General features: G+C 45.3%; 1 protein-coding gene across 3 annotated transcripts in view; it reads right to left on the reverse strand.

Annotated features, from left to right (window-relative positions):
- Nucleotides 1–4,867, reverse strand: part of LOC133341834 (glycosyltransferase family 92 protein F13G3.3-like) — a 141,029-nt gene extending 136,162 nt beyond the window's left edge. The window contains exon 1 of one of the 3 annotated variants that reach the window (XM_061550608.1): nt 4,479–4,867. The gene's annotated coding sequence lies outside the window, so the exon portion shown is untranslated. Of the gene's footprint in view, nt 1–703; nt 926–4,478 lie in introns of those variants that run through there. The other 2 variants (XM_061550607.1, XM_061550609.1) reach the window with 2 other exon arrangements.
- Nucleotides 4,868–27,615: the final 22,748 nt, after the last annotated feature.

Here is a 27,615-nt window from a genome sequence, read left to right on the forward strand (position 1 = left end):
CACAGTGTGTGTGTACGCGCTGTGTGTGTGTACACGCTGTGTGTGTGTGTACACAGTGTGTGTGTACACGCTGTGTGTGTGGTGTGTACACGCTGTGTGTGTACACACGCTGTGTGTGTACACGTTGTGTGAGTGTACACGCTGTGTGTGGTGTGTACACACTGTGTGGTGTGTACACGCCGTGTGTGTGTACACGCTGTGTGTGTGTACACGCTGTGTGTGTGTACACGCTGTCTGTGTGTGTGTACACGCTGTGTGTGTGTGTACACTCTGTCTATGTGTGTGTGTGTACACGCTGTGTGTGCACGCTGTGTGTGTGTGTGCACGCTGTGTGTGTGTACACGCTGTGTGTGTGTACATGCTGTGTGTGTGTGTACACTCTGTCTATGTGTGTGTGTGTACACGCTGTGTGTGTGTGTGTACACGCTGTGTGTGCACGCTGTGTGTGTGTGTGTGTACACGCTGTGTGTGCACGCTGTGTGTGTGTGTGTGTACACGCTGTGTGTGCACGCTGTGTGTGTGTGTACACGCTGTGTGTGCACGCTGTGTGTGTGTGTGTGTACACGCTGTGTGTGCACGCTGTGTGTGTGTGTACACGCGCTCCGATTAACGCAACGCATGCGGGTGGTGAATGCGTGAAATAGCGGCTCGCGTGTGCGGCGTTTGGCTGTGTTACCGTTCGCGTGAACCCCCCCCCCGTTACCTTCTGCGCAGAGGGCTGAGTTGGGATAACAGCGCGACCAGTTCTTGTGAGACGAAAGGGAGCTTTTGTCTGCGTGCAAGCAACAGCAGCAGCAGCGTGCCGTGCTGCCAGTCGGAGCGTGGTGGTGGTGGTGGTGCCTCTGCTGTTGTGCACGCGGTGTGTGTGTGTCGTCTCTCACTCCTCTCTCTCTCTCTCTGCCTGCCCCTATCTTCTTCTCTCTTGCTCCTCCACTCGCTGGTTTGGGAGAGCTGCATAAGATGGGATCCACGTGATCTCCCCCCCCCCACACACACAGGCACACACACACACACACATGTGTGTGAGCATGACGACAGCCCCTTTCGCCCAGGCTCTTACAGAGTGACATCCAGCCTATGCAAGCCACCTTTCCCAGGCGATGGGAGGCGTATGGGCGGGGTAATTATGTTAAATGCCGCACGTCGCTATAACACCGCTATGAATATAAAAAAAACTGATATTACAACGAAATGAATGTATTACATTTTTTCGACAAAATCCCGTAATTTACGGATTAAATGAGCATCCTGATTATTATTTTTTTTACCAGTGGTAGAAATTCCACATTCCGATGGAAAGGGTGAGTCTATAAATAGGGCAACCACTGGTGACTTTCACACAAAGCGGTTTCATTTTATCGACCCCGACTGGATGATGGGCTGAGCGAGTCGGCACCCAGTCTTACGATTGTGAGCCGCGTGTTACCACCGCTGAGCCTAATTGCAAAGGGTACTGTGTATACTGTGTAAGTAATGGGCGGAAAGAGGGAATTATTAACTGTACCAATTATTTGCCTAGGAGAGCATCACCAATGAGTCTCAACACTTATTTTTCAGGAAGAGCCTGCGTTGAGTTGTTGGGCCATTTCCATGAATGAGTGTTAGGATGAATGTGGAAAGAAACCAGCAAGCCCGTAAATATTCAAATATGCTCAAAATGTCCCGTCCCCCCCCCCCCCCCCCCCCATATATTGCTATAAAATAGATTTCTGTTTATATGATTGTGGCTATGGTTGTACTTTATAAATCCCTAATCTCTGCCATTGCATACAATGAAACCAGAAAGGGTAAAAAAAGAAAAAACCGAGCAATGTAATACAATACACTGTTAGACATTATTGTTAAAAAGAAATAAAAAAAAGTCCATCGTATGTGCAAGTGAATTTTTTAATATTTTAGGCAAGAAATTCGTTTTCAAATTTAGATTTTTTTATGGGGGGGGGGGGGGACCCCAGACCCCCTGGAAGATTTAGTCGCCCCCAATGTTGACTCCATGGCTACGGCCTTGGAAACCAGAGAACCTGGAGAAATTCCACCGTGCGTGCAAAGTGCTGACAACTCAACACTGCCATCTACTGGCCACCTCGTAACCCATACACGTGCAACACCTGGCAAGCCCTGGTCGCCAGCTATCCAAGAAATAACCAGGTTAAAAGCCTGCTCAGCTTCTGCGATCAGACCGGATATAGCACATTCAGGGTGATTTGATCATCCGAACATGTATGAAATTACGTGTGCGTGGTATGACGTTTTATTACTACATTTTCATTAAAAATCAAAGAGCCCATTGGGATGAAAAGAGTTGTGCCAGGGAAGATTGAATAAAGACAAAGAGCGAAATGCCACATTACACAAGCAATTGTAATTCATCAACATCTACCTTCAAAGCATTTGACTCATTCAATGCTTTAACCCCTCTGTCAAATCCCTTGACTGCAGCAAAGTACACAAGATCTGCCCAAACAGTGTCCCACTATCAACTATTTGGTGTTCCACTTGATCGCTTGTACGTATGTATGTTTAACTTCTTTCACACAGTACGTAGTCAACCGTGGTAATCGGAGGTGCGGGGCAAGGACAATAAACTAAACACAAAAGCAGTTCTAAAGAATTAAAAGTACATAGCTCAAGTGGCTTCCTTATATTGGAAGGAAGAGCGTTCCAGACGGCAGCAGAAGCGCATATGAAAGCAGTGACCGCTTTTGTTTGATCGCGAGCCAAAAGCCGCCGTGAGGAATAGTTTGTGACGTTTTCCGCATTCGGGAAACAGAGACGTTGAAACAACTATCATGTTTTTAAAGGGCCTGAGTAATCGAACACAAAAAAGTAGTTGGTTGAAACTTTCAATCGATTAATTGGTTTCATCGACATCATTCCAGTCCCCCTTCTGAACGCTTTCATGTGGATGTCCCTACACAGCGTGCAATTCGTGGAAGACTATTCTGAGGGGTAATAATTAATCAGACAAAGGTCTCTTTCACTATCAGTGCTGATGTCTCAGAAAGACAAACAGGCCCAGAGTGCCAGCTTTAGCAAATGCCTCTGGGACACATTGGTTAAGAATGCCCATAGGCTGATGGCATGAAATGTTTTTTTTTAATGTGGTGCAACAGACGGCTGTCCGTTTAATAACACAAAAACAAGTTGTTGCATTGGTTTTCAAGGAATTGTATATTTTTTACAAAAATGTAAGGGAACTGTTGATAGCAGCGTACTGCTACGTTACAAAAAAAGTCATTGAACACTGCTTTCTAATAGAATCGTAAACGGTTTGGGCCTTCCACAGATCAGAGAGGGCAGCGAGATTTACTGACTACATAGTCGCGGACTACACTGTGTGGGGCGCTAAGAAAACTGGGACTTTTTAAAACTGAACAGTAAATTCTAATCCATCCTAAATGATAAATATAACGAGGGGGCTAATCTGCTTGCATGCGTGCACCTATCTTTGGTGAACTCCTCGACCAATGTCACCTCCGCCGAATGGGGTTGTCATGCAAATCAGCTCAAAATTAAAACTAAAACTACAATTGATCTGATCATTTGTCGTATCCCCCACGGCGGCGTCGCTTTTTTTATTTGATACGCTTTTTATTTTTTTATGATACTGAAATACCCCGCCGCGTAACACAAATTCCTGCAGCCCAAATTTCAGTCGCACAAACCGCATCGACGTGCAGGGAGGGGACGTGTGAAGGGGGGGGGGCATTCAATCTCAAAAGGCCTGCCCACCACAATTTTGCGCAATAAACAACACACTCAACGCATTCGTAAATAACACTCCCTTCCGAGTCAAATATATAATAGGCCATGTCTCGGCCAAATTGCCCTTCTTCGTGCCACGTACAATGTACAGAGGTAGTCCAGATGGCATGTGACCCCCCCAATTAGTTGACCCCTAACATTTTTTTCCCTTCGCATATTCATTTTCTGTTTTAAATAAACCTTACTTTGAAAATATTAAGTTTTTAGAGAATGAAATGGAGGGTCACAAGACATCTGGAGCACCCTGTACACATTGGTTATGAGATTCAGCTGAGTAGATGGCTGCTGATTGGTGTGGTACCAGGTGAGTGGTGAATGTCTGACGGGGGTCAGGTGGATGACTACTGGACGTCTGTGAGAAAAAAATCTTTATAGCTCATCGGATTCCTCCAGTATCAATAAATATTATGATTCTGACATAGCATTTCACCGAGGCTGTCGCACGGGATGGGTGAATTGCTATGAGGGTCAGGTAGGTGACTCAGCACTTCACCAGGTTCGTGGCACGGGCTGGGTGAAGTGCTATGGGATTATATCCATTGTCTTTGAAACTGATTGGTCTACACCAGATACAGCCTTCTTTAGGGCCGAGTCTCAACGCCTTTTGGCGTTCTCTGGTCTAACACTGGTTGAGACTTGGTTTCTGTTTGGTGATTGAACATCTTAACACGTGTTTTATTGCCAGAAAGGGTAAACCCTATTCTTATACTTACACAAATATGGTTGCAGGTGCCCTTTCGTGTGTAGTGGGTCCAAGGAGCCTGGAGACGGAGCGCTTGAGGCAACACGTTTATTAGCGATACGTGTGAGAAACACGCTCCCTAACACAGAGGGGTAGCGGCCCCTCTACCCGATACTTAGGGAGGTACAGCCTCCGGGCTCGCGTGTCCTAACCACTGGGACTACACTCACGTTCCTCCGGCTAAGGGCACCTAGGGGGAGGCTATCTGACCCAACCCAGCCAAGGTCTACGGATCCCGAACCCCTGGTCCACCCGGTACTGGCTCTTAGAAGGACGGCGGGTCCCGGGGGTTCCCAGGTTCGACCACTGGCCCACGACAGCCCCGGCCCTTAGAAGGACGTCATGTCTGGGGGTTCCCAGGGTCCTAGCCGAGCTGGTCTTCTTTCTTCAGCTTGACGAAGACTGTCGGACTCGTCGCGAGGTCTGGCTTTTATACTCGTGCCAGGGTCTCTCCGCCCCTGGTCACGCCCTCTCCGGCCCTGGTCACGCCCCCTTCTGAAACTCTCTAGGGGGCTCTGGAATACCCCCCCCCCCAACCCCTCTCTTGGGGCTGGGAGAAGCTCGTGTCCCAACGGCCCGGCTGATCCTACCCATCCCGGGTTACCACCCCCTATGGACACATGTCTGCTACTACAGGTAAGTATACATAAGACGCTATACAATGCCTGTCAATGACGCTACATATGTACGTGCAACATCACGTACTTCATGGGAACCGTGATTATGTAACTTGGTGCGAAATTGATGCTCATATCCTCATGGAAAAAAATGATTTTGTTAAACACCTGATGAACCTGGATGTAACTCTCTGCTTGCTTTTCAAAAAAATCTATTTCCATCTTTGCCTACGTGACCCTGCTGGGTGGTAGATGGTTTTAAATATAAACATTGAAGGACCTGCACGATGTAACCCAAAACTAAATAACCATGCTCATATGCGGATATCAAACTGTGCAAATGTTACCTGTATAAATAGTTTGCTGGTTGCTTAAGATATATCTGCCCTTTTCTCTCGGCTTTGAAGAAAGGCTGCTTCTCAAAATTCCGAATGTATAATAATTTTTATGTATTTGTTTTATATACTATATTTAGTCATAAAGTAAAACTTTTTTTTATTTATCAGTTAAGGTCGACTGCGCTATATAGATATTTTCAGAAGCGACCTGGCCACAATTGATAGCTCAAACGAAGTGGCTTATCATGTGGACATCTATCACAACCAAGTACTCTAAACGCACTTTTCTAAATGTGGAGGGGAAAACCGTAGGACACGGAGTAAAAATCCACGCGACCACGGGGAGAGAGCGAGAGAGAGACATGAAAACTCCAAATATACAGCAGGCGTCAGGGTCGGGATCAAAACAACGACCTTCTGTATACCGGGCGAGGTAGTTAACATCTCGCCACCGGAGCAGTGGTGCAATGGCTGGCACGCTGAACCTGCAATCCGGAGGTCGCCAGTTTGGTCTCCTAGCGTGGCAGTGCAAGCAACGGTGAGCACATTTATACACAAAGACAAAGATCCCCCCCTGTAATATAGCCTTAACAGACTGTTGGGGCAAGTGCAAGTTTCTTAACCCCCCCTCCCCCACTGCTTCTGTTCATGCAGCAGTGTATGCGGTGAACACCACACTTAGCCATTGAGCAGCTTCACTTCTGGTGGGGTATAGTGTGGGTAAGGGGCCGTCCATAAATGACGTCACACACCTACGGAGGGGGAAGGGGTCAGACATTTGTGACGATGTGTGACGAGGGGGGGGGGGAGTTTAAAAATGTGACGTCATATCAAATGCGCAACTTTAAATAAATATAGACAACACGTTCCTACTTAATTAAATATACTTTTTAATACATGTTTTCTCTTATAACATCAGATTGCAGCGCCATGTTTGGGGGGGGGGGCAGAGCTTTGTGACGTCATATTTGAGGGGGGGGTTTGACTTTTTGTGACGCCGTGTGACGAAGGGGGGGGGGGGTAAAAAATTGTCCAAAATCGCGTGACGTCATTTATGAACGGCCTCTAATGCCACCTCCTCCAAGACGGCTTGCCAGTGTGGCAGAGTAAGCTAGAAATACCATCGAGAAGGTTCGGCTCTTTTGAAGCCCCTCTAGCCGAGACCTACCTCGAGAGGAGGTGGTGTCAGGAAGCATTTACAGGTCAGCACCTTGGCCGTGTACACGTCAGTGTGTAATGGCATCTGATGATAATTCTTGTTTTGCCTTTTTTACCCACAATCCACCATGGCAGTTAATAATACATATTCAAAGGAAGCTGCTCCCAGTCACAATTTAAATGTTATCTGCAAGAGAGAGAGATAAATGAATGCTGCATCCAATTTGAATTCGGTCCCCTTTGCGCTATAGGCTGATAATTAGAAACCCTTGCTAGGTCCTTTTAAGATTTCTCCCACTAAACCTAATTCACAAGGGAATTATGGCTAATATTACCATGCTATCTATAGTGCGGTACTTTTATTTTATATCATTAACCATCTCATATATTCTCACTATAAGTGTGTGGTACTATGCAGATTTTATATATTTGCCCTTGCATCTATTTCTCCCTAAATAGTTTCAGTCTCACTTGCAAAGTATCTAAGTCATCTCAAAAATGTTCCACTTACCTATATAAAATCTGTCTACGTATCCACTTCAAATAAAAATGTATTCAACCCTGTCAAATGCAACTGAGACGACAGTATATATATATTTAGTATTAAATATAATTATACACGTATGTTTATATATGAATACATATATTTATAAATAACGATATATTTGTATTAATGATATGTATCACAATATATTTCTTATATATACTAAGTGTAAAGATATATACCTGGACGCGTAATCTGTTACCAAGCAGAATTCAAACAACAAAGACAAAAACGGTTTTAAAATAACACAGTGGTTTTGCTATTCACGCTATTCTCATAACAAACGTGCAATGTTTCACAAACAGGTTCAGTAATTTGCGAGTATTTTTCTTTCTCTCTCAAATTTGACGCCGGTTCACAATCGGCCTTCTCGTTTCAAATCACATCATGGGATCTTGAACATCCACTGCGCAGCAGACAGTGCGCATTTGTATGATCAGTACCCCAGCAGTACTAACCAGGGCGGCTTGCCTGCTTCGAACCACCAACCTCTTCTACGAGCTGTGAATGCACTACCGCCTAGGCCATGCCACTGCGCTATACATATATACACACACACACATAATTTGCATACATAAAGTGCTCACCAAAGATGAATGTTGGAGAGTAATCCCTTTCTTGTGGGTTTTTAGCCACCAATGGGGGCTTTGTGATAAGCGGAACACGGAGCGAAATAACCCTCAGTAGACGTCAGGATGGATGGCTCCGGCTAATCTTAATTACAGCACGGTGCCCTTCGCTGGAGGATTTGGTAAATAAACAACCGAAGCAGCTGAGCAAAGTGGGACATTCATTTCTGTTGTCACACGAGGGCTTCAAAGTATTTGCCTCACTGGGTACAGCAAATGGAGTGGTGCATAGGTCACTGGAAAAGACGCGCACCTCCCACTTTAATAGACCTCCAACTATTGACCACTAACCAGCTATCGGAGCAATCAGTTAATATCAACTATTGATTATATTAAGCGAATGGTAATTGCCATACAATTAGTTGGTGGTATTATTATTCGTGTTGTCGTCGTCTTCACCGGGTCACTCGCATGTCGTTAAGTAGTCCTTGGATGTTTTGTTTTTAAATGCCGTGCACAGCCAGACGATATAAAACCCCTTCAACACATCTTTCGTTCTACTCTATAAAGCATTCACATCACTGGACACAGGGCACACACCTGTTTAATTACCTTGCAAAATTCTCCACACATGGTGCTGAAAAATGTGCTTCACTACAGTATTTACGAAAGAAAAACCTCACGTTGCCAGAGGAAAAAAATAATTATATTGCATATTTTTATTTTCTTCAGCCTTATGGGAGTGTGTAAATGGCCCGTGGACCTCAAAAGGCTGATAAAGAGCCAGGCGTTTGCTAAAGTTGACAATGATGGAAGATAATTTAGACCGTGTGGACTGCATTGGTGTCGAGGTTTAATGTAACACCCGATTATCCCAGTGACCAAAGTCCGATTCCTAGTTACACACAAGAGCAGCAGCGACTATTGGTATCAGAACCATTAACTCAGCCTTCAATGTATATGTAGTGCCTGGAAATACGCTCCACACGCGGGAGTGGGTGCACGCGCGTGCAGAGTACAATGGGAGCCAACGAGGTCGCCTTTTGGCGTCATCTGGTCCAACCCATGTGAGACTAGGCTGGTCCAACCCATGTGAGACTAGGCTGGTCCAACCCACGTGAGACTAGGCTGGTCCAACCCACGTGAGACTAGGCTGGTCCAACCCACGTGAGACTAGGCTGGTCCAACCCATGTGAGACTAGGCTGGTCCAACCCATGTGAGACTAGGCTGGTCCAACCCATGTGAGACTAGGCTGGTCCAACCCACGTGAGACTAGGCTGGTCCAACCCACGTGAGACTAGGCTGGTCCAACCCACGTGAGACTAGGCTGGTCCAACCCATGTGAGACTAGGCTGGTCCAACCCACGTGAGACTAGGCTGGTCCAACCCATGTGAGACTAGGCTGGTCCAACCCATGTGAGACTAGGCTGGTCCAACCCACGTGAGACTAGGCTGGTCCAACCCACGTGAGACTAGGCTGGTCCAACCCATGTGAGACTAGGCTGGTCCAACCCATGTGAGACTAGGCTGGTCCAACCCATGTGAGACTAGGCTGGTCCAACCCACGTGAGACTAGGCTGGTCCAACCCACGTGAGACTAGGCTGGTCTAACCCATGTGAGACTAGGCTGGTCCAACCCATGTGAGACTAGGCTGGTCCAACCCATGTGAGACTAGGCTGGTCCAACCCATGTGAGACTAGGCTGGTCCAACCCATGTGAGACTAGGCTGGTCCAACCCATGTGAGACTAGGCTGGTCCAACCCATGTGAGACTAGGCTGGTCCAACCCATGTGAGACTAGGCTGGTCCAACCCATGTGAGACTAGGCTCTAAGGAAAGCTGTCTCGGGTGTGGACCAATCAACTTCAAGGACAGTGCATATCATTATCAGAGTTATGTTTTTTGTTTGCATTATGACTGCAGGTATTGTGGTCTATGCAAACATGCCAGATAGAAGGGTAAAAAAACAATTATCAGAGGTCGAGGCTGTTGTTGTCGTTAGGCCTGAAGAGGTCAGAGACGGATAGGGGGCAATTGAGGACACAAGGCGCTGATTGGCTGGGAGTTGTTATTGTCCAAATGTGGTGCCACGCTGTCTGAGGACAGTAACAGGTGGTAAGGGGCGATTAAGGACGCAGGGCGCTGATTGGCTGGGAAGTTGTTGTTGTCGCTAAGTGGCGCCGTGTTGTCTGGAAAACGGGGCAGGTGCCAGCGGGGGGCTGGAGAGCGAGTGGCGTCGCGGGGGATGCCACCGATTAATTGGAGATTAATTGGCTCGGGGATAAAGAGAGGGGTTTTTGGAGCAGACGGGAGTTCGCGCCTGGGAGAGGAAGAAGGATGTTGGAGCCGAAGCAGCGGAGCCAGAAGCAGTGGAGAAGTGTAGGTAGCAGTGGAGAAGTGTAGGGTAGCAGTGTGAGAAGTGTAGGGTAGCGGTGGAGAAGTGTAGGGTAGCGGTGGAGAAGTGTAGGGTAGCAGTGGAGAAGTGTTGGGTAGCGGCGGAGAAGTGTAGGGTAGCAGTGTGAGAAGTGTAGGGTCGCGGTGGAGAAGTGTAGGGTAGCGGCGGAGAAGTGTAGGGTAGCGGTGGAGAAGTGTAGGGTCGCGGTGGAGAAGTGTAAGGTAGCAATGGAATGTGACGGCGAAGCCAGCAGAAAGCGGCTGAGTGTGATGGGGGAGCCGATAAAGAGCGGCTGAGTGTGACGGAGAGAGTGGAGAGGAGAGTCGATGGAGGAGAGACGCGGAGCGAGCGAGGCTGGCGGAACGCGGCGAGCGAGCGGCGAGCACGCAGGAGGAATGTTGATTGGCGTTAGCTGGAGGAATTTTGATCGGTATCAGCGAAATAAAGTGAGAGAGAAAAGCAAGAAGCTGCCGTGTCAAGTCGAGCACTACATATATATGCCACATGTATAATCTCCTCCCTACACTCATGTGCACAGCATTATTCCACTCATTTGATTTCCTGATAAACATCTTCGCTTGTTTAAATCTCTCCCCGCCCCCACCCCATGTGTTTTATAGTCTGTTGTTTCACTCACCTTGCTGGGACCTTGTTCAGGAAGGACATTATGCCGAACCACAACTCCAAAACTCATGGAAGAGCCATAGAGCTCAATGCCGCAGCATTACTCATTGTTGGTGTATGGTCCAAACATTGAACAATTGGACTCTAATCTAGATAGAATCGGACTCTCTTTAAAAAAGAAAAGAGTCTTCAGAGTCAAACGAGGCTTTCATCCGCAAATAATTAGCATAATAATAATAATAATACAAATGTATGAGCGCGCACATGTTTCACCAATCGGGATGCATTGTTTGATCGACAACTCGGGAGGCATTGCACGGCAACGGAGCTCGGAGTCCCTCGTTTGCCAGCCTGAGCAAGGTGAGCCTCCAGCTGCTGCTTGAAGGTGGATGGCAAACCACAAGAGCAAGAACAACAAGAACTGGTCAACAACAACAAAATTCTGGCCTCGACTTTTGCAGCTGTTTTAGACTAATTTCAGGGTACTGATTGCAAATCTGATTTGCTCTATCACATCATTTTTATGCTATCGGCATACCCCATTTTCATTGATTTTACGCGAAATTAACTCTGTCACTTATGATTGCAAGTTGTTGCGAGTCAGTGACTGCTTCAGTGTTAAAATATGGTGCTGTATTTTTAGGATAGTGTGTTTATAATATCATTTTATGTAGATATCCACATTCATTTAATATTTTTCTTCTGCAGTTTTTATTGAAAATGCAATATTTTATATCTCAAAAACCTTATGTGATAGACAAAAACTGATGCCAGATTTGGAATCAGCACCCCAAAACTACCTTATAACCGTTGGAATACCTTATGCCAGAAAAAAGTGTGTTGACCAGTGCAATCTAACCTCCCCACCCCTTGGTGTGTTTGTGCGAGCCATAGCAGGTACCCACTAACAGCAACCGCCCCAACAGTCTAATTCCCCACGTGTAATCATTTGCCCTGGGTGTCTGTGGGGTGGGAGGTAAACGAAGGGCGAGTGGTGCAATCAGTTGGCACAATGGGGGAGCACAGATGGTGCATTTGTCAGTCAGCTCAGTCAGTCAACCCATAGCACCTGCGTCTGTCCCGTGGCCTTCTGCCAGCGAGCCTTCGACACTTCCCGTGGTCTCACCTTGCACCTAGCTTGGCACAAGTGCAGTGGTGACGTCACCACCACTTAGTTGTTGGTGTTGGTGGTGGTAATCACAATAGGGGCAGTTGCTTGCTGTGTGGGACTGCCGGATGTTTTTTTTGGTAAATTAAGCCTGTGCGTGGAGTCAGTATAGTGGTGAACAAGCTACATGATGAACCCTGGAACCCGAGTTCGATTCCCAACCTTGACTTACATCAGCGGCGAGTGATTTCCAAAATGTTCTTACCCTCCCCTTCACTTACCCGCACTGACCAGCATGGTGAAATATGGTCCAAAACCACGATGACTGACACGGTTTTGTGAGACCTTCATCCATCCATTGGTGAATTGAGAATGACTGAAAATATATTTTTTTTATATCGAAATCGAGCCTAAGCTTCTGAAAAGAAGAGCCAAAAAATGCTCCATTTGTCAAGAGCGGAGCCGAAATGTCTAAAAAGTTGACATTTGTTTAAGTAGTTTTTTTTTAAAATCAAAACGGCTTAAAAATAACACCAAATCGTTTACAAAAATCGCCAAATCTGGCAGCCCTCCTGCTGGTGTGCGGATCTGATAGGGCCAGTGAGTTGGCAGAAGTTGCGACGTAGAATATTTCACACGGCGCAACAATTCCCACGCTCCGGGTTCATCTCCTCCCGACGCACAACAGTGAACATTGATGCATGTGTCTGGCTTTGGCCTCCCTCAAGGTCAGCTGAGCCTGAAGTAACCATCCGCTGCAGCGTTATTAATAACGGTCCTGGGGAAGGATAAGATAACAAGAGTTTGTATTGTCAAGGCCATACCTCTGGGTGTGCCCGCTACAGAAAGTACTGAAAGCCCTCGATTTAATAGAGCCAAGAATTGAGGAGGGCATTCCTGTGTGTGCGTGTGTGGCCGTGCTTGTGTTAGCAAGACTGTCCGGGGGTGGTGAGGGACAAAAGGGGAAATTTGTCTCACGTCTCAGACAAAAGAGAGCCCCACAAAGGGCCTGTTTATTGTTGTTGTAATTAATACGGGGGGAGGGGCACGTTAATGCTGAGCCATGGAGCTCAGTAGGCCTTACCTGGTACAAAAAACAACCCAAAAATGCACCCCTGTGACGAAACTTTATTGACTGTTACGACATGTTTACGATTTCCGCGATAATATTTTTGTCCTGCTAGATCTCGTAGTTTTTATTTCGTGAAGTGAACACTCGGCCGTCTCAAGGTCTACTCTCACAGTATCCCCACATCTACCTTGAGGTCGTTTCCCAGGTCAAAGACCCGTGGGTGCTCACTTCAATGTCTGACTTTGCTAACATGCCTTCCCCCGTGCTACGTAAAATGTTACGAGTGGTCAAGAGTATTAAATGCGATTGATCACTTATATTTGTAGCACAATCATTTATGCAATGGGTCTCAGCCATGTGCCGAGTGCCACGATGCCATGCGGGTTACATGCTGTCAAGTTGCAGATGATGCAATTTGCTCGTATGCTTATAATATTTTTTGTATATTTGTTTTACTAAACTAAACTATTTTAACAGGTAATGAATGAGCTGTTATCTCTATTTTTTTCAGAGGTGACCCGGCCACACACGATCGCCCATCGAAGTGGCTGATGCCATCATCGTCATCACACGTGGGAATTTAGAGTAGCAGCCAAATAATCTAAACGCACGTTTATGAATGTGGGTGGCAAAATCAAAGAACCCGGAGAAAAATTCACGCGACCACCACGGGTAGAGTGAACACACAAACTCCAAATGCACGGGCATCATTAGGATCCGGATCGAACCCACGACCTCCTGCATACCAGGCGAGGGAGTTAACATCTCGGCAACGTGGTCCCCCCTATATAAAGCAGATTAACGGCAGAGGAGAGAAGAGCATTGGCGTGACATCGACAGGGCCCACTCCTCCCTCCCCAGAACCGCCTGCCGTGTCTGCTATTGAGCACTGGAGGATCTCAGATCAGTCTGTTCTGCCACATCCAGACTCACCGTTGGTTACACTGTCTGCGTAACACTTGTCATCGTCGTACCCGAGGGACTACCGACGTTTTGTTTACCCAGAAAAGCATCACTGCTCCTAAATAATCACTCTGCAATTCGTATAATTTATACAAATGCACTTGACAACAACATCGTCCCATGCATTTCATACTCTCGCCTGGCTCCTGTTGATTTGTTTTGCTGGATGAGATGCCTGCTCTCCTGTGAGTTCATATGCCAAAAACTCCTCTGAGGCAAGAAGTGCTACGGTGGTTTTTGTAAAATAACTCCCGAGCTACGCAACTCTACTCAGATTGTAAATGCTGTGGACTTACTCTGCAACACATCGGTGTGCTGTAATAGTAACGAATTGGCATGTTTTGTTTACGTGACACATTGTACTATTTGGCTGGAGCCAAGTTTAAGGACACTTAGATTTACGCGATCTAATGCAAAAAAACTTGTATTATGGATGTTAAAATTACGCTCTGACCACATTTTTCTCTCAGAAAATGTAGCCACTGTTTTAATATTATTACTGAGCTCTTAACAGTCTTGTAAAATGACTTACGAGAGTATGATGTCAGCACACACAAATACAGAATTCCCTCGTTATTCACTAACTTGTAAAATTTTGGCGATCTCCGCATCGCATCTGGAACTCGACACTCCTACTTTATCGAAATAGAGAAAGAAAGTGATGAGATAAAGTGATGAAATGAAGAAATGAGATCAAGCGATGAGATGACGTGATGGTAGATAAAGTGTTGAGATAAAGTTATGAGAGATAATGTAATGAGATGAAGTGATGAGAGATAATGTGATGAGATAAAGTGATGGGAGATAAAGTGATGGGAAATAAAGTGATGAAATGAAAAAATTAGATTAAGTGATGAGATGACGTGATGGGAGATAAGTGATGAGAGCATCATCATAGTTTAAGGTAAGTTAATTTATAAACGATGATTTCATACTCTAATAATTGTTATTTACTTCATGTTTATTATAAGCAATGTTTTTTCGTGTTATGATCAATTCAATGTATTTATTCAAGGTTTTTGTAGGCCAATGTCATTATCCGCGAAATTTGATATTCACGAACATCTCTGGAACGCGGCCCTCGCGAATAACGAGGGAACGCGCGTTGTGTGTGTGTGTGGGGGGTGCTTCCTGTTGCTGCTGCTATACTGGTGCACGGGAACATCAAACGCGCGCGTGATGACATCATCACAGCCTGTGCATCGGAGTCGAATTACCTTTGTTGGAATTCGCCGCAGTTACGTGTCCAGAATGAGATGTCACTTGAATCATGAAATCTACAATAAGTTACGAATATGTTTGTCTGCCAAAGGACACATCCAAATAATGATAAAATAGAACATTTTCAAGCAGGATTAATTTAAACCCTTCATAAGGCAAGGATGTGTTCATTCTTAGCTAGTTGGAAATTTTACAATAAATGTCAGCATTCATATCTCTGATGGTATATGTTCGGTATCCATGGATCAATTTTCCAAAATTGTTCCCATATTTGGATGAAAAAGTTAACTTTGCAGTTGTGTTGAGTGAGGCAAGGCATTAGCTTTTAATCACGTAAAAAAAATCACCAGATAGGGGAAAACAATTGTAAATGTATTTGTTTTCATTGGTATCGGTTGATTTGCCACTCCAATAATTGCGTGGAAATTTAGTTCAAACAGTGAATATTCCTCTTCGAGAAACGACGTGTACATCTGCCCTGATGTCAGCTGTGACCTAACGACAGCTTTGTGTTACGCCCATCGATCACGAGCAGCAGCTGTGTTTGCGAATTATTGACCTAAGTAGAGATATTGTTTCTTAAAGTTCACGCTGAGCTATTGTTCGGCATGAAAACTGCGCCCTTCTTAACATCGCGTGCGTGTGCTGCCATACAGGATTTCGTGTACCACAGGTAAGAGCCGATGGCAGGGGAAGGGGGTTATCTATCTCCTAACGCATCCTGTGCGTGTGATCGCGGTTTCCCTGCTGTGACGAGTGCTTACTGCCACAGAAGCAGCTGTTGCACTACAGGGATGCTCGCTTGTCAGATGCTGCAGGACCTGCCCCCCCCACCCTCGTTCAGACTAAATCAACATTATCTCGGTCACCCAATATAGTGAACTATATAACCCTTTGATTCTACTTTAGCTGCGTATCCGGATTCGTGTATGTAATGCGAGAGTTGGACTACGCGATCGTGAACGATATTAATAACAGCGGGCACGCGACATTACAAAGGTCTTGGTGGCAGTGTTTGACTCCCAGTTTAACCCGCACGCAAAGTGTCATTATAAAGCCTGCAGGATGCCTCCCCGTGTAATTTTAACATCCATAATGCAAATTTATTTTTTGCATTAGATGGCGTAAATCTAAAAGTGTCGTTAAACCTGGCTCCAGCCAAACAGTACAATTTGCCACGTAAAAAAAACATGCCAATTCGTTATTATTACAGCACACCGTTGTGTTGGAGATTAAGTCCACAACATTTGCAATTCTAGAGTAGAGTTGCATAGCTCGGGAGTTATTTTACAAAAATCTCGCCGCTATCGCTGTCATTTCGTGATATAACATTTCCGAAGATGCCATTACTCTGCGCGCTATGAGCAACTAAGGTTAGCTATAATCACTCTGGCTGTTACATTAATAGCATTTTTTTCTCTCTATCTCGTGAATTTCACCTATTTCAAGCAAAAAAGACGCGTCGATCAAGCAATTGAAAGGAAACAAAAACGAATCATCTTCGTGTAAGCTGTATACGTAACAGTTATGTTCGTGAGAAGCCCACTACAACCTGAATTTTCAATCGATCCTCATTGCCATTCGGGAAGAGCAGGTCCGTCGGGATAGGTGGCGAGTGTGGCCACGTAAGCGGTACCAAGCGATCCCGATCGCAGCCACACACCTGGCTCCAACGAGGGTGATGATTTGTCGCTGCCTGCCAGCGGAGAAGAGGCCAAAGAGTGAGGCGACGTTGAGCTTCCATTCAAGCTGTGTGAATTGGAAAAAAAAAGATTACCAAAAAAATTGACAACGTATTATTAAACGCGCATGTGCTGTACGTTTATATTGTACGCCCTCGCATCCATCCACTTATTGTAATGAGTTATATAATTACGGTATAAATACGGGGTTTTAAAATAAGACCGTGTGGTAATGCGGCCGTAGCCGAGCGCGCGTGGATGTTTTGCGGTCGTGCCGTTACAGCTCCCCCGGTGTGCCTCGGGGGAGTCGCGCCCGCGTTGGCGTTTCAGCGCGACGTTAGACGTTTCGGTCCACGCGCTGACAGCTTCTGCGGGCACCGAAGCTTCCTCGGTAAATTTCGATTTAAAGCTTTCGTGACTGCAGGGATTCATCTTCTTGGTTCTTTCGGTAAAGTCTTAATGAATAATAATATAATATTTTATTTTTCTTGGTTCTTTCGGTAAAGTCACGTAGAAGGGAAGTAATAAAATAATAAAAATAAAACATAATAAAACAATTCTCACGACGTTTCGGCCACAACGCAAGCAGCCGTCCTCAGGTGAAAACCAGGTCCGTCGAGGCGACAGAGTCATTCAGGTCCGTCGAGGCGACAGAGTCATTCAGACTCTGTCGCCTCGACGGACCTGGTTTTCACCTGAGGACGGCTGCTTGCGTTGTGGCCGAAACGTCGTGAGAATTGTTTTATTATGTTTTATTTTTATTATTTTATTACTTCCCTTCTACGTGACTTTACCGAAAGAACCAAGAAGATGAATCCCTGCAGTCACGAAAGCTTTAAATCGAAATTTAATATTTTATTATTTTATTATTTCCCATAATAAAATAAAATATAATTTTATTATGTTTTTATGTTTAAATTTATTATGTTTTAATTTTATTATGTTTTATTTTTATTGTTTTACTATTTCCCTTCTACGTGACTTTACCGAAAGAACCAAGAAGATGAACTTCCTCGGGAACTGAAGCTCCGGGGGGCACGTGGAGCGAAACGTCGGACGTCGTGCCGAACAACGCGCGGTACGGCCGCGAGATAGTTTAGTATACCTTGATCTTAAATCACAATCTAACAGGACGTTAATTTAGTTAATTTTTTCGATTGTAGGAAAAAAACATCATAATTTCCAGTCAATAAATTCCGTAGGATATAAAAGCCACGTCAACATATTTTCAGTCACGTTGTAAAAAAATTAAACATTTTCATTGTTCCGCCGGCTATTTTAATATTTTCACCGTTTAATTCATACGCGATAAAAAACATTTTCCCCAGCGTAATTTATTACAAATTTAATGCAATGCAATTAAAACGAAATTATGTTTTAATGAAATCTATGGGACATAGGTGGGACATAGGCGCTATGAGTAAGAACACGAGCAGAGAAAGGCGCCGCTTTGCAACGGAAAACTGAGACAGCTGTTGTGATGTTGGTGCCCTTCTCGACATCCTCCTATACTACCGCAAACTCGGATTAGCAAACGGTTGGCTACGTACGGTGCTAAAGAAGTTCAACATACATACATACTCAGAGCAGGGCATGTAACCTGCTTTTTATTATTACACGCGTTTTATTAACACTCTGTATGTTGTTGTCTATCCTCAAATCGTGTAACTCGATTTTAACCCACTTCCCAATGTGATATCGACTGCAAACTTGGTATGCTTATGTCATATTGATGACAATACTATATTCTATAATTAAAAATAAAAAAACACATTTTAAAACAATCTTTTACACGATTTTTATTAACTCACTCTCTGTTGTTGTCGTATCCTCAAATCTTGTAACTCAATTTGAACCCACTTCCCAATGCGGAATCGACTGCAAACTTGGTATGCTTATGTCATACTGATGACAATACTATATTATATCATAAAAAATAAAAATATATTTTAAAACATTCTTTTACATGCTTTTTATTAACTCACTCTGTTGTTGTTGTATCCTCAAATCTTGTAAATCAATCTTTATCCACTTCCCAATGTCGTACCGACTGCAAACTTGGTATACTTATGTCATACTGATGACAATACTATATTCTATCATTAATATATATTTTTTAAACATTATTTATTATACGTAATGTTTCGGCTTGGGTCTAATTGTCCACGCTCGACTCACGTTGGCTGTAAATCACCACGGCCCCTTTTACGCTATGGCAAGCCTCGGGGCCACCGGCCGGTCGCGGCGACCGCCGCTGGATTCTAAATCAGCCGTGACTATCCGAGCGTTAGCGCTCATCTTCATTTCGCGAGCTCGCAATAATAACCACAACAACGGCGCTGGGGGGGGGGGGTGCAAGCGTAATGTTGTCGCGCGCACTCCGCTCGTAAACCTCGGGAAGGCAAGGGGGGGGGGGGACGATGAGAGAAAGGGCCGTAAGGACACACAAAAATGTTCTGTTGGCTTTCTCCGCACACACGCACATACATAAAAAAAATGGCGCTGTCTTCTCGACAGACCTGTTTCTTCACCTGCGGACGGCTGCTTGCGTTGTGGCCGAAACGTCGTGAGAATTATTTTATTATGTTTTATTTTTATTATTTTATTACTTCCCTTCTACGTGACTTTACCGAAAGAACCAAGAAGATGAATCCCTGCAGTCACGAAAGCTTTAAATCGAAATAAAAAATGGCGTCAATAAACAAAGTTCTCTTACCGATAGCCGGTTTTTTTTTTAAATGATAATGTTGTGCTCATGCGTGGTAAGCAGGCATAGCAGAAATATCACCCCGCTGCATTCAATCAGCCTCCCACTGCGAGGAGCGCGCGTGGGAGCGAGGTTCCAGCAGCTACTCTCTTGCCCTTGTTCTTGACATTGAGCCGGGGGGGGGGGGGGGGAGAAGGTTTATTGCTGTCCTCCCTCCGCAGAGCACGAGGTAACGGGGCTTTCGCTTGTAATGCATCGCCTTTGCCAGAAACCCCTGTCGTGCGGCGTTGCGACGGCGGGAAGACTTCATCTGCGAGCCTGGCGCCCTTGCCGCTGCGCTTAATTAGCGGGCGGACGCAAGTGCGCGTCTCCCGCTCGCGACCGTTTCACCCCATCGCGAGCGGCTGCGGGTCCCGACGATCATTCGCTGGCGGCGGAGAGATGTGGTCGTCGACTCGACGATGAATCCCACCCCCCCACCCCGTCCACCTCCGATTAGCGCGGTTGGCTACGTACGGCACGAAAGAAAGTCAACGTGCATGCATGCATGCATAATACCGATCCTCAGCTCATGCCGAGGAGATGGAGAGATGAAATCAGTTGTCGTGCGGGCGCTGGGTGGATTATTAATGTTGCAAGGCTTTGAGAGATGACGATGGGTTGTGGATGTCTTCATTCGGCAGTGGTTTGATTGTTGCTGATGATGATGGTGATGATGATAACCATAGCTCATGATCATTTGCAATGAATGGCGTATTTAAGAATCGATGCTCAATTATTTGCATGCTGTATCTCATGGCTTCACGTGACTCCTTCGGCCACTAGAGGCCGTTACATTCGCCAAAAAAAACGAAGAGAAAAAAATGTACCCGTAAAAACAAAGTTTTTCACTATAAATCCTTTATATGCGTGGCGGCTAGAGTCCTCTCGTCCTCTGGCTTGAGATGGCTGCCACCTATGGGTCAGATGATTGTCTGCCACCATTAAGCAATTGGTAATTAAATATAAAAAAATCCCTAAACAGTGTAAAATTTAGGAAAAACATTTTCACGAAAATTAATTGTCACGCACAACGAGTCTGTGTGCAAAATGTCAGCTCGATTGGATAACGGGAAGTGGGTTAAAAACGACCGAAAGATTTGCACGGTCGTAAGCAAGCAAGCAAGCACGCAAGCACGCAAGCAAGCAAGCGAACTTAATATAAAGGATTTTAAAAAAGGTAAATTTTCTTGAGTCGAATAATTATTTACCCCGAATGATGACGACACTTTAATTTAAGGGGGCAAATCATTACGTCCGTTTATAATTAGCGCGCTGGCCACAAACACGTGGCGGCGGTGAGTCGAGGAGTTGGGAGCTAACCGATAAACATTAGAACTCTAAAACAATCAATACACGGCCCCTGACCCTGAACTAACCCCAAACATCACGCGTCAACCTTGCTGATGCACTGCGATATAAGTACGCGAGCTTGTGTGTGTGCGTGCGTGCACATGTGTTACGGCACCGTAAATGATAAATAGTATAGTTTGATGCACGAGCTGTACACATGACTCAGAGGGCGTGGAGGGTTAGCAGTGTGAAGTGACAGATGTACGTCATGATCAGAAAGCTTAATCCAGCAGTGGATTATAATGCTTAATAAGCCAGTCATGAAAAAAAATGTTTAGACCGACCATCGCCTCGTCTTCAGTCAGTGACTGTGATAACACACTGCGTATTTCAAGCGCGAGGGAAAGCCACACGTTTATTTAATCGCGTCCTAGCTTCCATATTCATGCACTTATGAGAATCCAGTTTAGCTCAATAACCCGTGCGACAAAATTATCCCAAAAAGCGTTTGGCGTCGATGGTGACGAAAAATCATTATGATGTTGGTCGTTAACGGTACATTTTAAACAGCTGAACAAGGTTAGTGACACAACAAGGGGAAAACGACGTTGCATTCTGCACTCACAGTCCCATCCCACCAACCCCCCACCCCTTAAGCCTGCAGAGAATTAGCAAACACAGCACCAGCAATCACCAGACTCCACGTTGGGTGCTCGGTTAATGAGGGCGGGATGAATATGCTAAATTCCTCTTCATATGGACATTCCATGAATATGCTAAATTCCTCTTCATATGCACATTCTTTTGTTAAGGCGCTCTTTCTTCCACCTCCAACGCAGCTTATATATAAGCTCCTAGCTTGGCATTGTCTCATTCTTCACCTGAAGACGGCTGCTTGCGTTGTAGCCGAAACGTCGTGAGAATTATTTTATTTTATTATGTTTTATTTTTATTATTTTATTACTTCCCTTCTACGTGACTTTACCGAAAGAACCAAGAAGAGGGCGGGATGTTTTCGTCACGGTTATTTGGGGTGTCTGTTGAAAGAAGCGTTGCCCCGTCGTTCCGCGCGTACTTTTTTTTCTCCCCGTGGCTTTCTCGACGTCGCCAAAGGTGCAGCCCTGCAACTGCTCGCTCGTTTGTTCACTTGTGGAAAAGCCTCCACCAGAGGGAGCGCTTGAGAGAGAGAGAGAGAGCGAGAGAGCAGTGGTTCCCAATTTGTCGTCCGCGGACCGCTGGTGTCCCCCTGGCTGTGAGAAGTGGCACGCGAGAAATTATTTCAGTGCCCATTCCACATCTGTTTAGATTTCGACCTTGCTGATTTCGTCGAGTAGCATAAACCATCACGTGAACTGCGGTCATCCTCACAGCGGCTCTTGGCAGGCTATCGAACGAAGACGGTCACTGCATCGGGCGCTTTCAGGTGCACTGATGCACCCGTCTGGAACGCTCTTCCTTCCGATATTAGGAAGCCATTGGAGCGATACAATTTTAAATCTCGATTGAAAACTAATTGCTTTTTGTGTCTACTGCTTTTTGTGTCTACTTTGTCGTCGTTCCCCCGCACCTCCGATTAGCACTGTTGGCTCCGTACAGTGCGAAATAAATTCAACATACACACTATAATTTAATGACTCATCTAACTGGCCAGTGACCGCATCTGTTAATTTCTGTCACTGGTTGCCGACGTACGAATATTTTGATTTAATTGGTGCACGGTGGTCCATAGATCCAGAACAGTTGGTAACCACTGCTCTAGGGTAGAGGGAAATTTGGCCTACTCTTCCATGCTGGCTTTATAAGCCTTATTCATAGCGCCTCGCAAAAATATATTGTTGTCACGAGTTTTTTTTTTTGGGACAAAATGAAAAACCGAATGATGTAGTGTGTTTATATATTACTGGGTCATGGAATGGGCTTGTAGAGGCATGTGTGGAAAGCATGGGCATGAGAGGCAGCTGTACCCTTGTTTGTTTTGATCGTAAAAAAACGCATTTTGTACCCTAGCCAGGCACCGCTTTTGAGGTGTTCCTCGTCACCCACGCGTAGAGACAGAATTAGAAGAAGCTCTTGAGTCTCAATTACTCCGCAAGGAGGTAACAGCTAAAAACGCTCGCAGACAAAAAAAAATGTACAAAAGACAATGAACTCGCTTCATATCCTCTGAGCATTTCCTTAACTCCCACATTGCCACTTTCACACTAATGGCTGTTTGCTCCTCACATAATTTGTAACGCTAGCATCTGCCACTAATTGGCTCCAATAAAACGTACGGTCAAACCGTTTGCATTTTCCAGCATCGGGTTTGTTCTGCAGTCAAGTGACATTAAAAATAAAACGAGCGAACATGTAAGCAAGGCAGCAAACATGTCGACGGTAAATTGCAGGCTCGCTAATGAGCATATTTGGCCCTTACACGTTCTAAAAATCAGAAACGAATCCTCTCACAAAAAAAGAGATTACGATAATTATCCCTTTGGAATACTTTGGTATACATTTTTAATACATGTATAATAAAAACACTAATTTTTTTCTATTGTTTCATTTCCACAATTACAAAAATTAACGTCTTGGGAATAATAATAATAATAATAAGCCAATAGCAGGTTATTTCCGATTAATCAAAGTGACCGTAATGACCGAGCTAGCCCTGCACACCTGTACAGTAATTTTTCGCGATGGCCCGTTATTTATGGCATGTTACTTTCTCACTAATTATTACGATACAATGTGGATTCATACGGCGTCTAAGTGTAACCGCATCTCGAAACGCCGTATAGCAGCAGTGCGCGTACTTATTTTTTTGTTTGCGAGCCATCGACCAAAAACGGTCAACTGCATCACGTGCTTTCAAATGCCCTTCTTTGACCGTCTGGAATGCTTTTCTTTCCGATATTAGGAAGCCGCTGGAGCTATCCACTTTCAAATCCAGATTGAAAATATGTATTTTTTAGAACTGCTTTTTAGTGTTTAGTTTGTTGTCCTTCCCCCGCACCTCCGATTTAGCAAGGTTCGCTACGTACGGTGCGAAAGAAGTTCAACATACATACAAGGCGGACAGTCAATCCAGTCATAGACAGAGGAAAGAGGAAAATATTTGCTTGAACAGGGAATCGACAGCACAAGGAACTGGGTGAGTTCCAGCCCATTTAACACGTAGGCTTTCGTGACCGATATTATTAATAATAAAGATATTTTTTGGGGTTAAATCACGTGAATATAAATGTATCATTAACCCACCCACCACTCGTCACAGCCAATTCGTAAGATTTGTCACGTAAACAGAACGTGCCAATTAATTACTACTTTAACACACAAGTGTGTGTGTGTTTGTGGAGAGGACACCCACAACATTTACAATTCGAGTACGACGTTTCGGCTGACGATTACAACCAGCTTAATCTGGCGACTGAGGGACGGTTTGACTTGGGGCTTTGACAGAGAACCCGGTTTGCTGCAACAGCTGAGTACGTACGGAGGGGGGGGGGGGGTTGCGAGTGGCGGTGGGCAGCGGCGTCTCCGTGGAGGATCTTGAAGACGGTGAGTGCGATTTTTGAAATTGATCTGGGATATTGGGAGCCAGTGGAGGGATTGGAGTGGTGGGGTAATGTGGTCTTGTTGTTATTGAGAATTGGAAAATGTTATCTGTAGTGGTTTTGATGGGCAAAATAAATAAATTTTGCATATGATTTGACTTAACTCGGTTGAGAGAATTGATAAAAATGTTCAAAATTTAATTTCCCTATGCAGTATGGTTTTAAGTACATTTAATTATCCATTAAATACAATGTTTATGGTATGTACACATTTATGTAGAATATAAATAACAAGCTGGCAGTCCCATAAGGGAGCATCCAACTCCTCTCCACGCTCTTCCTCTCTGGCCTCACTATTTATGTGCTACGAAGAAGGCTCGTTGCCTGAAACGTCACATATAATAGTTCCCTTTCAAGGCCACAGTGTTATTGACGAATGTCTATGAGTTTCACGTTTTACTGGTAGGAACCTCCTGGTTCCACCAGCCCACAGGGGATTATTGTGTCCGTCCGTCCGTCATGCATCCAAAAATGGGAGGGGTGGGGCTGGGTGGAGAGGGGAGGGTGGGGAAGGTGGGGCTGGGTGGGGAGGGTGGGGCTGGGTGGGGGGTGGGAGGGGTGGGGCTGGGTGGAGAGAGGCTGGTCACCCCGTGGTGCCCTTATAAAACTCGACGTTTAACCTACTCACGCCGGCTTGTGCCCGCCCTCACAGGCGGCCATATTTGCGGAATACACCACGCCGCCGTTGACCCTAGCCATTGACCGAGCAACCCAACGTTCCTACCAGCTCCCTCCGCAGGAATGTGTCTTAGGCGGATTCAACTATGCAGACACATGTGCGATTGGACACAAACACAAAGATCTCCCATATAGCCTTAACAGACTGTTGGGGCAAGTGCTGTTCGTGAGCACCTATGAAGGCTGGCACGGCCTTTGTCTCCCGAGTGGCGATGTTTACACGCTGCACCAGGTACTCATCTGAGGTTGAGTCGACCTAGGGTAGGACAATAACCGGTTCAGATAATTCACTGTGTAACAAAAATTTGTATTTTTGTTCCTGGGTATAAAGTGTTATTTCCTAATTGCTTATGCCTCAAAAGTACAGAAAATTGCTATTATTCCCCACAAACTTTGCTTTTCTGACCAGGACAGTGAGATTTAGAAATGTACCTATTTTCAGTGAGAAAACGTGTGCATTTGTGTCATTCCTTCACATAAAGTTCCTGATCACAAAAGCAAAGTTTGTGGAAAATAATAGCCATTTTCCGTACTTTTGAGGCATAAGCAATTTAAAAATAACACTTACTACCCAGGCACAACAATTTGTGTGACATAGTGATACTGTATAATCTTCACCGGTGTTGGCCGTGAGCGGGAATCGCACTTGGGTCGCCAGGTTCGTAGCGCAGCGTGGCGCTAACCGCCACGCCACCGCTCCCCACACGCACACGCGAAAGTAGACGCCCCCCCTGGCGTGCATTCCAATCGCACGCGCTCTAGCACGCTTGCGATCGGCACGTGTCCACAGACACGTTTCACGTGTAGATTTGAAGCATTTCAATGGCAATCTTGCGAACAAACGAAAAAGTTTCGATTTAAAGCTTTCGTGACTGCAGGATATAAGCTGGGTTGGAAGGGGGGGGGGGGGAAAGGGCGCCTTGACAAAAGAATTTGCATATCAAGAGGAATTTAGAATATTTATGGCAAATGCAGGTATGTGATTAGTACTACTTATGCCCGTGCATTAGTATATGCTCCAAGCACGTGTGCTGTTTCATTCAGACGCTGTCGCCTCGACAGACCTGGTTTCACCTGAGGACGGCTGCTTGCGTTGTGGCCGAAACGTCGTGAGAATTATTTTTTTATTATGTTTTATTTTAATTATTTTATTACTTCCCTTCTACGTGACTTTACCGAAAGAACCAAGAAGATGAAATGAAAACAATTCAACAGATCTGGGCTATTGGGATTCGCTTCAGTGTCACTCGACGGCCAAGCTACAGAGGTGGAGGGGGGAGGGCTCTTGAGTTGTCTCATACAAGTCGCTATGGATTGAACGCTGCTGTTGCAGCTGCTGAGAAGGGCAGCAGCAGCAGTAGGAAGGGTGATCGACTAGCTACGTACGGTGCGAATGAAGTTTGTGTGTGTGTGTGTTTAGTGTTGTTGTTGTCCCCCCCGGCACCTACGATTAGCACGGTTGGCTACGTACGGTGCGAAAGAAGTTCTACATGCATACAACAACAACCGCTATTCTCCACTAAGTGGCGGTGACGTCACCACGACGCTTGTGCCAGGCTAGGTGCACGTTGAGGCCACGTGAAGTGTCGAACGCCCGCTAGCAGGAGGTCACGGGGCAAACCCAGCACGGGTCGACTGACTGAGATGACCGGGCGATGGCACCACCTGTGCCCCCTACTGTGCCAACTTGCTGTGCTTTAGACAGACATACAGGCGGCGTTGGGCTTGCCACGGGGAGGAGGAGGGGGAGGTGGTGACAGATCTGTTGGTTGAGCCGTGCGGTGGAGTTGCCGCGCGGTTGCTTTATGAGTTTTGTAGCTTTCGGGGAAAGAAAAATAAAGCGAGTGACAACATCACGGATTATGAGTCCCCTTTGCAAATGAAACGCTGTTTTGTGTTGCTCTGTTGGATAGCGTTTGCTTTGGAAACAGCTACACGCATGTAAAAAAAGCAAACTTATCCGATGTCAAGTTTACATAAATACATTTAACATACTTTTATAGTCATACCGACGCTAATCGGACTGTTAGATTTAACAAAAGACAGCATTCAGTTTGTGACAATGACTACAGCTAACCGGGACATGGACAACAATAATTATTCACTCTGATTTTCATTGAGCATTTTTAATGCAACATGCCTTCAATTGGCAAAATTACCGCACTTAGAGCAATTTACAAAGACATATACTGCCCCACGTGCAGTGTTTGTCTTTGTAAATTGCGCTCTGGGCACAGTGCGATTGATCCACTATCCTCCGTTACTGCCGCTGCAAGGATAAATTAAACATGAATGTTTAATTTCAAACATGTGCCATGTTCAAAAGTTAGATGTTCCAGCCTTGTATTTTGTTTTAATTTGTCGCAGTAGGGACAAACAGTTGGTTTCAGCAGGCGTGTATGACAATAGTGTGCTCATTGTTTGAAGCATTAACCGAAGGTTGGCCAATTTCAAGAAATTGCTTCATGTTGGCATTTTGTTTTTGTTGTTGTTTAATCTCCGA

This window comes from Lethenteron reissneri, chromosome 12 (genome assembly GCF_015708825.2).
Source record: "Lethenteron reissneri isolate LAM-NWPU_2019-01 chromosome 12, ASM1570882v1, whole genome shotgun sequence".
NCBI lineage: Eukaryota > Metazoa > Chordata > Hyperoartia > Petromyzontiformes > Petromyzontidae > Lethenteron > Lethenteron reissneri.